Source organism: Pristiophorus japonicus, chromosome 5 (genome assembly GCF_044704955.1).
Source record: "Pristiophorus japonicus isolate sPriJap1 chromosome 5, sPriJap1.hap1, whole genome shotgun sequence".
NCBI classification, from domain to species: domain Eukaryota; kingdom Metazoa; phylum Chordata; class Chondrichthyes; family Pristiophoridae; genus Pristiophorus; species Pristiophorus japonicus.
Window position 1 is genome coordinate 278,272,668 of NC_091981.1, and position 16,571 is coordinate 278,289,238.

General features: G+C 43.5%; 1 protein-coding gene across 3 annotated transcripts in view; it reads left to right on the top strand.

Annotated features, from left to right (window-relative positions):
- Positions 1–16,571, top strand: part of xylb (xylulokinase homolog (H. influenzae)) — a 295,599-nt gene that overhangs the window by 112,222 nt on the left and 166,806 nt on the right. The window contains exon 16 of one of the 3 annotated variants that reach the window (XR_011593279.1): positions 8,567–8,729. The exons of the other annotated variants lie outside the window; for them this stretch is intronic. The gene's annotated coding sequence lies outside the window, so the exon portion shown is untranslated. The remainder of the gene's footprint in view (positions 1–8,566; positions 8,730–16,571) is intronic. 3 annotated transcript variants of the gene reach the window in all.

The window sequence follows — 16,571 nt, forward strand, 5'->3', positions numbered from 1 at the left end:
ACAAGTAATTTATTTTAATAGGAGACTTCAATTAACCTACTATAAACAGAGTAAACCCAAGGGTTTTTGGGTCGAGAGTTGGTAAATGTAATACATGACTGTTTCCTGACCCAGTGTGTCAAGCAAGCTACGAGAATGCAATGTTCATCTTAATCTGGTATTTGTAAAAGACCTAGAAAATGTACATGAAATGGAAGTCGTAGCATGCCTTGGAGGACAGCAACCAAGACGACAAAGATTCAAACTAGTAAAAGAATGATATTAGGAAATATACTAATTGGGGCAAAAATGCTGGCATCATTCAAAAAACACCTGGATGCTATTTTGGGGGTAAGCTAGGATCTGCTGGTGAATCGACCCCCGTTTTACATTCCGCCCAATTTGACTTAAATGGATAGAAAATCCAGTGATGTGTAAAACATGTGGCTGATCTAGTAACGTCTGTTTTTCCACCCGGGAATAAAAGTTTAAATTACCCCCACTGTCTTCAGTATTTTTCAAAGATTTAATAATTCCAATTATGTGATGTCTGTTGTTTATAAACTGTGTTCACTGTACGGAGGATGTGTTAATCGCGGAACAAAAAAATGACTTTGTACGGCAGCGATCAGAGACTTGCAAACAATCCGCATATCAGAAAGTCTTAATTTCTGCGATTAAAAAATGTAAAAAGAAAATTTCTGAAATGGATTGGCTTTTTAGATACATTTGGCTGAGTAAAGTCGAATAATCTTCAAACACGTTACTTAGCTGTGGAGTCTGCGGCCTTAAGTTCTTGTAAGTGTTTGGTAATGTGGAGGGAAAAGGAGAGAAAGTCATTTAAATCACACGGCTAGAATTGTGAGAAAAGCTTAGATAGATTCATCTTTTACAGCAATTGTCGCAGTCCCTCACAATTGCTTTTTATATTTGTTACATTATTCAGCTGTAGGAAATCTTCTTTGCAGTACGTTCCATAAATTTGTATTTTTTTAATATATTCCGACCATGTTGGCACTGTTACCCACACAGATTGCTAATAGATATTAGATGGTGTGTCTGGCATATATATATGTGCCATGCTGTGCCTAGATGAAGACCAAGGTCACATGCTTTACAGCGACATTTTGACTCATGTTGCTCCTGCACATTTGTTAGAATCATAGAAATTTATGGCACAGAAGGAGGCCTTCGGCCCATCGTGCCTGTGCTGGCCGAAAAAGAGCTATCCAGCCTAATCCCAATTTCCAGCTCTTGGTCCGTAGCCTTGCAGGTTACGGCACATCAAATACATATCCAGGTACTTTTTAAATGCGATGAGGCTTTCTGCGTCTACCATGTCTGGTTGAAAAAACTTCTCCTCAGCACCCTGCTAATTCTTCTACCAATTACTTTAAATCGGTGCCCCCTTGTTATTGAACTCTCTGCTAATGGAAATAGGTCCTCCTTATTCACCCAACTGGACCCCTCACAATTTTATACACCTCAATTAAATCTCCCTTCAGCCTCCTCTGTTCAAAAGAAAACAGACCCAGCTTATCCAATCTTTCCTCATAGGCAAAATTCTCCAGCCCTGGCAACATCCCCGCCAATCTCCTCTGCACGCTCTCTAGTGCAACCACATTTTTCCTGCGATGCGGTGACCAGACTGTAAGCAGTACTCCAGCCGTGGCCCAATCAGTGTTCCACACAGCTCCAGCACAACCCCTCTTGCTCCTACATTCCAAGCCTTGGCCAACAAAGGAAAGCATCCCATATGCCTTCTTAACCATCTTATCTACCTGTCTTGCGAACCTTCAGGGTTCTGCGGACATGCACTCCAAGGTCCCTCTGCCCCTTTACACTTCACAGTATCCTATCATTTATTGTGTATTCCACTGCCTTGTTAGCCCTCCCATATGCATTACCTCAAACTTTTCCAGATTGAATTTCATTTGCCACTTTTCTGCCCACCTGACCAGTCGACTGATATCTTCCTGCAGTCTACAGCTTTCTTCTTCATTATCAACCACACAGCCGATTTTAGTATCATCTGCAAACTTCTTAATCATGCCCCCAACATTGAAGTCTAAATCATTGATATATACCACAAAAAGCAAGATACCTAGTACTGAGCCCTGCGGAATCCCATGGGAAACAGCCTTCCAGTCACAAAAACACCCATCAACCATTACCCTTTGCTTCCTGGCATTGAGCCAATTTTGGTTCCAACTTGCCACTTTGCCCTGGATCCCATGGGCTTTTACATTTCTGACCAGCCTGCCATGTGGGACCTTATCAAAAGCTTTGCTAAAATCCATATACACTACATCAAACGCAATACCCTCATCGAGCCTTCTCGTTACCTCCTCACAAAATTCAATCAAGTTAGTCAGACAAGACCTTCCCATATAAAATCCATGCTGACTGTCCTTGATTAATCTGTATCTTTCTGAATGAAGATTTATTCTGTCCCTCAAAATTTCTTCCAATAATTTTCCCAACACTGAGGTTAGGCTGACTGGCTTGTAATTACTTGGTCTATTCCATTCTCCCTTTTTAAACAAAGGTACAATGTTAGCAGTCCTCCAGTCCTTCGGCACCACACCTGTAGCCAGAGAGGATTGGAAAATGATGGTCAGAGCCTCTGCTATTTCCCTTTGAGTGATGAAATTTCTCCTCATCTCAGTTCTAAATGACTGACCCTTTACTTTGAGTTTGTGACCCTGTGTTCTAGATTCCCCAGCCAGGGGAAACATTTTCTTAGCATTAATCCTGTCAAGCCCCATAAGAATTTTAGATGTTTCAATTTGATCACCTCTCACTCTTCTAAACTTCAGGGAATATAGGCCTAGTCTACTCAATCTCTCCTTGTCGAGCAATCATCTCATTCCAGGAACCAGTCTAGTGAACCTTCGTTGCACTCCCTCGAAGGCAAGTATGTCTTTCCTTAGGTAAGGATATCAGAACTGTGCACAGTACTCCAGGTGTGGCCTCACCAATATCCTATGTAATTGCATTAAGACTTCTTAACTCTTATACTCTAATCCCTTTGGAACAAAAGCTAACATACCATTTGCTTTCCTAATTGCTTGCTGTACCTGCATGTTATTTTTCTGTGATTCATGTACAAGCTGACAGCCAGGTTTTTTGTTTTTTCGCCCAGAGTGGTTCACTTCACACTTCCCCACATTGTATTCCATTTGCCATGTTTTTGCCCACTCATTTAGCCTGGCTATATCTCCCTGCAGCCTCTTTGCATCCTCCTCACAGCTTACTTTCCCACCTAACTTTGTATCATCAGCAAATTTGGATACGTTACACACAGTCCCTTCATCTAAGTCATTAATATAGATTGTAAATAGCTGAGGCTCAAGCATTGATCCGTGTGGTAGCCTGCCAACCCGAAAATGAATCCTCAATCCATGCCAATATATTATCCCCAATCCCATGAGTCCTAATTTTGTGTAATAACCATGTGTGTGGCACCTTTTGAATGTTTTTGAAAATCCAAATACACTAAAGTCCACTGGTTCCCCCTTCTCCATCCTACTAGTTACATCTTCAAAAAACTCGAACCGACTTGTCAAACACAATTTCCCTTTCATAGAACCCTGTTGATTCTGCCTAATCATATTATGATTTTCTATGTATCCTGTTACCACGTCCCTAATAATAGATTCTAGTATTTTGCCTACTACCGATGTCAGGCCAACTGGCCTGGAGTTCCCTGTTTTTTCTCTTCCTCCTTTCTTAAATAGTGGGGTTATGTTTGCTACCTTCCAATCCTTGGGGACTGTTCTAAAATCTAGGGAATTCTGGAAGATTAATACCAGTGCATCCACTACTTCTGCCGCTACCTCTTTTAAAACCCTAGGATGCAGATCATCAGGACCAGGGGATTTGTTGCTACTTAGTCCCATTAATTTCTCCAGTACTATGGGCTGGATTTTCGGCTTTTATGTTTTTAGGGTGATAATGGCGGTGGGGCGGGAAAGTTAGCGCCCGGGAATAGTTTGCGACTCAGTAGGTAAGTTTGGGCAGCTGGGCCCTGCGTCAGTGGGTGCAGCGCTAAGGGAGACATTGTACTCCTCTTGGCGATAGGATGGGAAACTCCCGAGCTAAAGAGCCGGCACAGGAGTGCTCCGAGCGATGCATTGAGGGGGGGATCTTTAAAAAACCCACAAAAACATTCCCAAAACATTATCCATGCCACCACAACACAAATCGCAAAAAAAATTAAAAGAAGAAACAAACCCCTGCTTACCTTAGGAGTCCATTACTCACCTCTTTGCCGACGGGAAGATTTCGGCGTCAGTGCGAGGTGCGCTTTGGGGCGGACGGGTTGGACAGGAGTTTAAACTCGTGCCAGTGTCGCAACCAGTGGCGCTGCACACCAGCGCAGCTCTTCCGGGCGGTGCTGCTCCGCGCCGACGCAAAACTGAACCTGACGGGGCGCAGGAGACTTACTGCCCACCTCATTGCCGCCACACTGGGGCGAAAAACGGTGTGCAGAAAACTGGAAAATCCAGCCCCTATGTCTTTACTTATACTAATTGCTTTGTTCCTTATTCTCTATTGACCCTTGGTTCCCCAAGGGGTGCTATAGTTGGCTTCAGCACTTCAGGACTGGGAGGGGAACATCAGCGAGGATTGCAATAAAGCTGCAAAAGGACATAGACAGGCTAAGTGAGTGGACAAAAATTTGGCATATGGAGTATAATGTTGGAAAGTGTGAGGTTATGCACTTTGGCAAAAAAAAATTGAAGACCAAGTTATTATTTAAATGGAAAAAATTGCAAAGTGCTGCAGTACAGTGGGACCTGGGGGTCCTGGTGCATGAAACACAAAAGGTTGGTATGCAGGTACAGTAAGTGATCAGGAAGGCCAATGGAATCTTGGCCTTTATAAAAGTAGGGAAGTCTTGCTACCGTTATACAGGGTATTGGTGAGGCCACACTTGGAATACTGCGAACAGTTTTGGTTTCCATTTTTAAGAAAGGATATACTTGCTTTGGAGGCAGTTCAGAGAAGGTTCACTTGGTTGATTCCGGAGATGAGGGGGTTGACTTATGAGGAAAGGTTGAGTAAGTTGAGCCTCTATTCATTAGAATTCAGACGAATGAGAAGTGATCTTATCGAAACGTATAAGATTATGGGCTCAAAATTGCCCAGGAGTTGCTCTGTTTTTTTGGAGCAACTTGATTTTCCTGGAGTATCTTAAAAATCCCCATTTTGCACGTTATTTGTGCCAGTGTAAATGAGTTAGTTCGGATTTTTTTAGTTTAGTTTAGTTTTTTTCAAAAGGGGATGTTACCAGCCACCTATGCCCGTTTTGGCCATTTAGGCCACTTTGGACAGCTAATAGTTACTCCAAACTAACTTAGGCCAGCATATGTGGCCACTTGTGGCTGCACAGAAAACACTTACGGGGAGTTAAGAAATCAGCGCAGTTAGGTACATCGGAGGGCAGCAGAACTTAATGACTTGATTAAAGAATGTGAATAGGATCAAACAGCATATACACGACATCATATGACAAACTTCGCAAAATTAATTTACTATACAACAGAAGCATTCATTGAAGCTTAAACCACAAAAATAAATGTAGAGACAAAACATATTTACATAATTTTTTCAAAATATCCAAATAAAAAATAGAAATATCTCCTGCTCGTAATTCTTACGTTCTCCCAGCCGCCTAAGCTCACCCACCATCATAGAAATATTTTATACCTTATAGCCAGGAAATTTACTGTTTGTTTTATGCTTTTAAATATTTTGAAAATTCAAACAAAATCATTCCACCAAATCTAATGTTCAAGCGTTGATTATGATGTATTTGAAAGTATTTTCTATTAACTTGTTTAGGAAAATATTTTCATCAACAGGGTTAAGGAAAGTATTGAGTAAGCTCATTAAAATTACTGGTTACACAGTAATCAAACCCCCACCGGGATCAAATCCCCCCCTGGATCAACACTCTTTTCCCCCCCCCCCCCCCCCCCCGATCAAATGATTAAAACTCTCCCCTCCCCCGAGAAAAAATTTAATTGAGTGTGTGGAAAATTAAACTGGCAACCTAATGATGTTTATAATCGTTCTTCTACAAAATACTTGGATATAACTTTTGAGATGGATTTGAAAATAGACTATTCTACCTGAACCTTTGCATGGCAATGTCCTCAAGTCTTCAAGTTGTGCGTAGAATATTGACATAAAGTGGCAATAATGCAGGCAGCCAACAAAAGAACCAAGTGCTTTGGAAGAAGGCAGGCTTCTCTATCAAAGTCTTGTTACTGTGCGGCAGGCCACTCGGCCTGGGATAGGGGCGGGACGTATTGGGTCCCACGCTGCAGCACGCACGCAGAGGCTGGGGACAGGAGCTACTGCGCATGCGCACACACTCCAACGCGCATGTGCAGAGCTGCCGGCACTGTTTCTGGCGCAAAGCCCTAGTGATAATACGGATTATTTTTCCCTCAATCTGCTTCAGCGAATACACTGACTCCGAACACCCTTGTTGCCTTTTCTGTAAAAGACCTTTATTGAAGATTCTCTGATCGGGACTTGTCAAGATAAAGGAACACACTCTATTAGAGCTTGTTCAACTCCCTCAGGATAAGTCTCATAACAATGCAAAAGCTCAATAGTTATACATTTTCAGAACATAACACATTTGATTAGCACTTGGTCCATCCTATCCCTTTCTACCTCCCCCCGAGTACGTCCAATGGCAGGCCAACAGGTCCCCCAGAAAAGGCGGGTGCTAATGTTAGTCTGTTTACAGTTTCGAGGCCTCGTATTTCCCTATTTTATGGCTTGTTATAGCAGTCCCTTCGTCTGACTCATACCTGACTTCGCTTTTCGCGTAACTCGTGTTTGACCACACTCTGAGTAACCTCTTTTTGTGTCGACACTGCAAATATTGCAGCTTGACATTTCTTTCAGCTATCTTCCCATGATTCTCTTCACCACTTGACACATCCACAATCCCTCTATTCACATTCTCATTCCCCCCTTTTATCATTCCATGATAACTCTGGTGACTATTTCAGGAGTATCACATTCAGCCGTTCGCACTCTCTTTCCTGATCCTCCTTGTCGAGTAGGTCTTTAGTTTGCTGGATCATAACCCGGGAGCCCATGTCCACAAGAGGGTTTGCTAACCTTGCCGTCATGACTTTACAACAAAGGTTAAAGCAACCGATAATCAAGCAATAGGTAATTATTACTATGATGAGAATAATTGCCCCATGCATTAGATAGGATCCCCAGGATCCACCTAATAGCCAATCAAACCAGCTAGATCCTCCTGCTGGCGTGGATAACTTCTTTACCTCCCTTCTTATGTGATCAGCGAGATTGGTTATGTTTTCTGAACTATCGGAAATGTAAGTGCAACATTCAGATCCTATCAGGGCACATGTCCCCCCTTTCTCAGCTAACAGGTAATCGAGGGCCATTCGGTTTTGTAATGCTATGGTCCGTATTGCTACCATTTCGGCCATGATGTCCTCCAGAGCATCAGCAGTATAGTTAGCTATCTGTTCCAATACCCTCTCTAGGTTCTGTACTTCATCCATGGTGCGTCCTATCCCGAATGGGAACATCATGACCCCAAAGAACCTCTCGATGGGGCTGAGGGCTCGCCTTTGTCGGCTTGAGGCATGTGCTTCTGCCAGGGTACGTGTTTGCCGCACAAATGGCACCACATATCCCAAATAGCAGGACCCTGTCCATCGCCTAGGTAACCAGGGATATGCCTTATGCCCGCACACAAAATACATGCCGTTATACGCTGCTTTTTCATATATTGTGTTGGGGTCCCAAGACTGGGCCCACAGACCTCCATCTGTTTTATTCGGAAGGTGAGAGAGGATAGTGACTCGTGCACCTGTTGTGATGTTGAGGTTGTGTGGGCAATCGCTGTACCCTATGATATGTCCCTTGCTGCTGGTGTCATTTCGGGTTAAACATATGGTCCCGGTTGGCCTCCCGATCCCCGAGGTATTGGTCAGGACTAAGAATGGGGGTTCCTTTTTATGGTCATAGGGGTGGTTGGTACCATCCCTGGAACGTTTGACTAATGTGGTACCAAGCACTCTCCCACTCGGTGACGTCCCCGTGGTTGTCCACACGGTAGCGGTATGATGCTCCTCCTGCCCTCCGTGATCCCTCTCTTGACCCGCCTTTCATCTTTCGTATTTGCATTGGCCCCCCTCCTCTCATGCTAGTCTGGCTCAGAAGCCACTTGACAGTCTCAGTTAGGGTCAGTGGAACGGGGCGCAAAGGAATTCCCCCTTTGGAATGTATAGGGATATGTGAGCACACCCAGCAACTAGAAAAGTTCCCATAAACATAAGACATATACAAAAAGGTGTTTACATGAAGCTCTCGCTTCAGTCTTGCTTCCCACGTGCCGCACTTGACATACACCAACGCTACTATACAGACTGTGGCACACAGACACAATTTCATCTTATCGCTCTAGGTTAACAATTACTCGAGAACAAAATGTTTCTGTTAGCGTCTCTTATGGACAAGGATAAATAGTCCGAATATTTTGCTGATTCAAAGAGTTCGGTTTTCTCGCCTCTCTCCTCAGGTCATCGTCGGTGTAGCTGGTTGTCTATCACTACGGGCAGGGATTCAAACTGTTCTCCTCGGGACCCACTCGGTTAGTCGGGACGCTCCTAGGAAGGACCTTATTCAGCTATGGAGAAGAGGAAGTCTGGAACAGAAACGGGTTAGGACAACCAGTAAAATAGGTTCGTTATGGGGTGATAAGTTTACAGTGGTGCAGGTGAACCCAGGCGCTTCTCCCCTTAACCTTAACTGCAGTGGGGATAGTAAGTAACACCTGAAAAGGCCCCTCCCATCGTGGCTCTAGTCCCTTTCGAATCCATTTCTTAATCAGGACATACTTCCCTGGTGCCACGAGAGACGATTCAGGTAAGACTGGGAAGTCGAGGTGAGCATCTCGAAACTGGTTGTGGGCTATTCGCAGAGTCTGAGTCAGGGGAAGAACGTAGGTGGTCATCTCCTCAGTCATGTGGTGGAATTGGACAGTAGAGGGGACATTCTGATTCCATGGAGTCCTAAGGGGCCTTCCATAAATGACTTCAGCGGGGGTCAGTCTAGCCTTACCGGTGGGAGTAGTTCGGATCTGGAATAGGGCTATGGGAAGGACTTTGAGCCAATTGAGTCCGGTTGATGCTACCAGTTTTGCAAGCTTGGTTTTAAGAGTTTGATTAGCACGTTCAACTAGTCCCGCAGCTTGGGGTCGGTAGGCACAATGCAGCTGCTGGTTAATGCGCATCTGCGAGCAGAATTCTTTGTTAACTTGGCCAATAAAGTGAGGGCCATTATCGGAACTCAGTCGAGCTGGGATACCATATCTCGGAACAATTTCCCTCATTAACACCTTAACAACAGTTTGAGCCTTATTGTCCAGGGTAGGGTAAGCTTCGATTCATTTGCTAAACACATCTACTATTACTAACACATATTTGTAACACTGAACTCTTTGCAACTCAATATAGTCAAACTGCAAGGTCTCAAAGGGACCTTCTGGTAGGGGCGTCTTACCCCAATCACAGAGGACTCCCTTCCCCGGATTATGCTGTTGGCAAACAAGGCAGCGACTACTGATGTTCTGGGCCAACGCCTAGAGTCTAGGGTGCCACCAAGTGGCCAAAAGCATGTCACTTGTTGTCCTGGCTCCACAGTGAGTAGCAAAGTGCATACATTCAATAACCCATAGGGCCAACTCGTCAGACATGCAAGTCTGTTCTGCGGGAGTGGTCCAGAGTTTAGAAACATTGTCATAAGTACATCCATAATCTTTCCACAACAGTTTATCTTTTTCAGGAGCATCCTCCTGTGCTTTAATTACATCTTGGATGGTTGGCATTGGTTTTTCCGAGGCTAACTTATCCTTTGTAGGGTTTTTAGTTTAACTCATCATTCTGGGCACCACCATTTGGGGGTTGTGGCGGGGGACCAGGGGGTCCAGGTGCAGGAGGCACCATCGGGCGTCGAGTCAGTGACCATTCTTCAATTTCGTCCTCAGCCTCGGTCAATGCAAAGCCAACCATTTGACTACGTAGTCTGTCAATACCCTTTTCAGAGGTCCCAGTGGAACTCTTAGTACGTTTTTCGTGCGCGCACTCTTTCTTTAAGACGTCTACGGTTTTAACATGTCCTCCTTCTGTCAATGAGAATCCTAATTTAGTGGCGTTTTCCTGCCAACTTGACAGAAGTGATGCATCTTTTAGTTTTTGACAATAGTGCCTCCATGTGGCAATTAAATTCTTATCCCTTTTCCCTCGTCCCTTTTTCCAAATCAATTCCTGTGCCCTTTTGGCCACTTCTACGCTTCTAGTACCCCCTAATAATTTGTTCAAGGCTCCAGATAACAGTCTAAATTGTCCAGCTCTTTCAGGGAATTTTTCACATAACTTCTGTAGCGGACTACCCGCATCCGTGGTTTTATTTAAGTGGTTACCCATGCCCCAATTCGCTCCCCGCTTTTTCTTGGCACTACGGTTTTTATCTCATCCAGAGCCAAGATGGACCAAGTGAGATACAGGGTCGACACCACACCTGACATGAGTACAAGTTAACTTTACACAATCCCTCACGTCTCCCCTGCGACCTTTTAAACCCAATCAGTCCCTCGCATCTTCCCGTGACCTTTTAATACCTCGCATTTCTTCCGCGACCTTACACAGTCCCGTGTCGCCCCGCGGTTTCCTAAGTTTAAAAGGTATTCGCCAGATTGACCTGGATCTCGTTCAGACGCTACCTGAGAACCAGCGAGTGGCAAAACTTTCCTCAGACTTTTGGAACTGAAGGAAACTGAAGTGGTATTTAAAGTATACTCACTCCAGTGGCCACTTTCCTCCCGTCTCGTCCGAGACTAGTTCGGCTCTTAGTTCGCAAGTTTTTGGCAGTCGTCTGTTGAGATCCCACTTCTGACACCAAATGATAATACGGATTCTTTTTCCCTCAATCTGCTTCAGCGAATACACTGACTCAAACACCCTTGTTGCCTTTTCTGTAAAAGACCTTTATTGAAGATTCTCCGATTGGGACTTGTCAAGATAAAGGAACGCACTCTATTAGAGCTTGTTCAACTCCCTCAGGACAAGTCTCGTAACAATGCAAAAGCTCAATAATTATACATTTTCAGAACATAACACATTTGATTAGCACTTGGTCCATCCTATCCCTTTCTACCTCCCCCCGAGTACGTCCAATGGCAGGCCAACAGTTCCCCCAGACAGGGCGGGCGCTAATGTTAGTCTGTTTACAGTTTCGGGGCCTCGTATTTCCCTATTTTATGGCTTGTTATAGCAGTCCCTTCGTCTGACTCATACCTGACTTCGCTTTTCGCGTAACTCGTGTTTGACCACACTCTGAGTAACCTCTTTTTGTGTCGACACTGCAAGTATTGCAGCTTGACATTTCTTTCAGCTATCTTCCCATGATTCTCTTCACCACTTGACACATTCACAATTCCTCTATTCACATTCTCACTAGCTCTGCCCCCCAATCGACTGGCCATGCCGCGCCAAGCCCGGGAAAAGGCAACACAGCGGCCAGAATCGGGGGGAGATTTTTTAGGCACCGTTTTCAGCCCACAAAGTCGACGCATCTCTGGTGAGTGTGCCAAAAAAGGGGGTGGGCCAAATTTGAGCCCTATGAGGGGGCTTGACAACGTGGATGCAGAGAGGATGTTTCCACTGATAGGGGAGACTAGAACTAGGGGGCATAATCTTAGAATAAGGGGCCGCCCATTTAAAACTGAGATGAGGAGGAATTTCTTCTCTGAGGGTTGTAAATCTGTGGAATTCGCTGCCTCAGAGAGCTGTGGCAGCTGGGTTATTGAATACATTTAAGACAGAGCTAGACAGTTTCTTCACCGATAAGGGAATAAGGGGTTATGGGGAGCGGGCAGGGAAGTGGACCTAAGTCCATGATCGGATCAGCTATGATTGTATTAAATGATTGAGCAGGCTCGAGGGGCCGTATGGCCTACTCCTGCTCCTTTTTCTTATGTTCTTTGCTGTTCCTGACCACTATCCAGTAAACGTACATGTGTTAGCATGGTTAGCTTATGTGACTTCAGGAGGACATCATCAAATTATAGCTCCGTGTCATGTTTTTTGATTTTTTTAGCTGGATACTTTCCCAGATTTGGCGTCACTGGCCACTCCCGTAAGTGAACCTCACATCCTCCACAATCTGTCCTTATTCTGCCCAATAAGTAACAACGGCTCCAAGAGATTGTAACTTCTATACTATATATTACCACTCACTTTCTTTCGAAATATAAATTAAATCATCAACCCATTTCTTGCACAATGGAACAGGCTATCGATTTAAAACTAGCTCAGCTATTCTCCTGGCTGATCCAAGACTTAAACACAGGAGCCCTTGGGCTGCTGGCTGCAAAACTAAAACTGCCTGTCAACTGCTTTCATAGACAAGCTTGCCCAAAGATGTGTGGTCCATATATCTTTGAAGCTACATTGAAACAAAAGGCTGCATTTCCTTTGTCATTGCTAAATTGATTGCCAACCATTGAAAATGGCACGGCCGTTTATTCCTCTATTTATTCTGTTTGCAAAGACTGGAAAGCAATGTCTCTGCGCTCAGCCTGAATTAACATAAAAACATGACTCCATCATTCTGTGTGCTTCTCAATCTCCATGTCTTTCATACACACGGCACATACTAGCACTCACTGTAGGACTTTCTCTTTGGTTGGTAGGGTTAGCTCTGTTCCACCTTTGACCCGTACAAGTTTTCTGGAGTCAGCCATATGCCCATTGTTTTGGTGAGACCCCTGCAATATTTCTACCGGCACCAATGAGGCAAGTGGGGAGGGAGGGGGCAGAGGAAGAACGTCACTGCTGCTGCAGGACTTTCTCAGTAACTTAGAACTTGGGTTCTGCCCAGGGTCTTCAACTCTGACCCAATGTATGGAATTCCCAACATTGGATGTTATCTCTGCAAGATCCCTTTCTGAGAAATGTATTGCTTTCAGATCGCTGCTGGAGAAGAGAAACCCCTAGAGAGATGTGCAGTGGTCATTATTAGGCACAGCTAGAGTACTGCATGCATTTCTGGTCACCACATTACAGGAAGATGTGGTTGCACTAGAGAGGGTACAGAGGAGATTTTCAAAGATGTTGGCTGGAACAGGAAAATTTTAGCTGTGAGGAAAGATTGGATAGACTGGGTTTGTTTTCTTAGGGGAGGTCTTATTGAGGGGCCTAGATAGAGTGGATAGGAAGGACCTATTTCCCTTAGCAGAGGGGTCAACAACGAGGGGGCATAGATTTAAAGTAATTGGTAGGAGGTTTAGAGGGAATTTGAGGGGAAATTCTTTTTCCCAGAAGGTGGTAGGGGTCTGGAACACACTGTCTGAAAGGATGGTAAAGGCAGAACCCCTCACCACATTAGAAAAAGCACTTGGATATGCACTTGAAGTGCTGGAACCTACAAGGCAACAGACCAAGAGCTGGAAAGTTAGGCTGCCGTGGGCACGATGGCCTCCTTCTGTGCTGTAAATTTCTATGATTTATATTAGGAAAGCAACACTTGCAGATCAGTCCCATTGGGGGGAAACAAAAACAAAGTAAATGTCTCACCTTTGTTAATTTAAAACATTGAATTTTGGAGATGCAAAGGAGATACCATATGGGTTAAGTTAGTGACCTTGCTGAATTTCACCTAATTTTTGATGAGCAGACTATTAACACATTCTAGTAAAAGACAACCATCAGTGATATATGTACAGCCCTGTGCATTTCCACACATGAAAAGTTCTTGAACTTGATTAAATCTCCTCCAACTCTATGCAGGGGAAATACAGAGCTTTGTATAATATATTTTTGGTCTAAATGCATATTGTCTGCAGTACTATGTGCAACACAATCTCAAATAGTCAGTTGAATGATGGCGATTGTTTGAGTATGAAGTATTCTCAGCCATAAATTAATTGAGGCTTTGAAAAATGGTGAAATTGACCAGTTTTGTAAATGCAGACCATTTTCACATTTGCTTTGCCAATTATGTTTTGAACAGAAAAACTTCTGAGTTGTATTTCTGGCTGGCGGGAAACAGCCTGTATTACAGCCCTTCCACGTCTCCTAATCATGTTTGCTATGATATAGATTAACAGAGTTCCTAATCATTCTCCTTTTATCTCTCAGAATTAAATTCTTTCTGAACGCTTGGCAGATTCTTTTTGCCAGTCAATGAGATGCTTGCTCAAGCAGCTTTTAAAGAGCTGACACATTTTCTATGGCAGCTGCATTCAGGGGCTATAGTGCTTCAATCCTGCGTCACCTTCCACAAAACAAATTCTGTTCTGAACACTGAAATTCTTCTAACTGTAACCTCTCCGTGCCGCTTTCTGTACAGCTTTTGTGCCTTGAAAATGGTTCTGCTTCAAGGGCTGGATTCAATATGTTTGAGTATCTGAGGATCGGTGGGCTTGAAACCTTCCTATTGCTTTTATTGGCCACCGGGGCTGTACGTTCCCAGGGTGACCACCAAACATTGATGGAACAGAAGCACTGACGCAATAGCTTGAAATGTCAGTGATCCACTTACTGTAACAAGACAGATTTATCTATAGAGGTGAATGTTATGGTGGCAGTTTTAAGCTGAAGCTTTTTCCTGTAACAGCCATCTTCAGGTCTAATTTTGGCAGCATTAGAACTCCTAATAGGTGTTCAAGATAAAATTACTTTATGATTGGGACTGATTATTGTGGACAGGTCAGTGTATCTTCTTGGATATTAGGATTATGCCTTTCTCCTGACCCACAAGGAGCTTAAAAACAGGCAATGTTTTAAAACTAACCTGTCAGACTATTCCGGCCAGTCGGCTCCTTTGCCCCCCACCCCTGCTGTCTGCAACAGCCAGCGCCGGACTCCTGTGTGAGGTTAAAAATAAGTCACGCCACCCATGACCTCATTGGGCAGCGACTTTTACATGTTAAGTAACCCCTCCCCGCCCCCTGCATGAGCCCTGTCCAGGGCTTGAATCGCACCGTAAATATTACGGCAGCTGTGAATGGGGTCGGGTTGCTCGATCCTGATACTTTAACCCCTCTCCCGCCCTTTGGGTAGTTGGGGGGGCTGGCAGGGGCGGTTAAACAGATGTCACCTTGTCTGTCAAGAACCATTTTAATCAGTTTCTAAAACTTTCTGTAAGAACCATTACTTGGAACCTATACTCTTTTCGCAAGTCTGTTGGCAAGTTTTGAATCTGCTTTCATAGTTTTGGCTCTAACTTTGGATTGTTCATACGCCCCAGGCAATAATAATTAGAAAGCTTTTTTAAAAAAAATCTTTTTTGGGTTTTACAGCATTATCTTTCAAAACTTAGGAATTAGTTTTGTCAGAATATACACTCATTCAGAATATACACTCACAATCCTTTCCTAACTAGATATTCATCCATCATTTTATTGCAGGGTACTTCAACCATGGTCAAGGAAAGTAATTAGGAGAGATTGGGTCAAATGTAGCCATTTAAAATAAAAACTATTGATCAGTGTTCTGACACCTGAGCAGCTTTCTCCCACATTCATTTAGGAGCCTAATGAAGGTTAATTAAGTACCTGAAATATAGCCGATAAATCTATGGCCGTTTGTCAGGGGTTTGGCTGTGCAAGATTAGACAAGGATGTTTTTATCAATTATAAAAAAAACTGCTTCCACGAAAAGTCATTTTCACACCGATTCCTTTTAATTTGGATTCGATTTTGCTTTGGCCTGAGAGATGCAGAATTGCTCCGTTTAGACCCAATCCAAATGAAAAAGTACTGCTCCCTGTGGAGGGTAATCTGAATTCAATACAAATTTACAAGACAGGTGAATTGGAGCTAATTCCAATTACTTTATCGTGCAGTAGTATCTTCAGCTTCTTCACCTAGCTGAATCCACCTGGGGTAAATAACATTCATGTTTTTTAAACAGAGAAAATGATATTTCATTGTACCGATAGATGTCTGGAAATCAACACAGCTGTTTTCTTCAGTGAGATGCCCCTTTGTACCGTATACGTCACAGAATAAAATAACTGACAGAACCAGAGCACAGAAACATGCTCCTATTACAGGCATAAATTGCAATCCATTTAAAGAGATTATCTCCCTTTTTGTTCGGCACTAATTACACTGGGACTTCTGAATGCCCTATCCCAGTACATTTAACTCAAGTGCACACTTTTATGCCTAGTTTGCTAAAGTCAGTAGTAGTTATGCTGACTACATGGTATTGTTTGAACTTTTCACTACCTGTTATTGTTGAAATCTAATTGTAAGATGTTGGTTGTGAATTCTGTTGTATGATGGACACAAGGGGGAAGTTTTCCACACTTATAACCATGCAAGAAGATATTCTTTTATTATTGAGAAATCCAGTGAAAGGCCAAGTTTAATAAATGAAGGATTATCATTAAAATGAAAAAAAATAGGCTGGAGGCTTGTTGTATTCAAGAAAGAGAGACTTGCATTTATATCGCGCCTTCTACAACCACCGGATGTCTCAAAGCTCTTTACAGCCAATGAAGTACTTTTGGAGTGT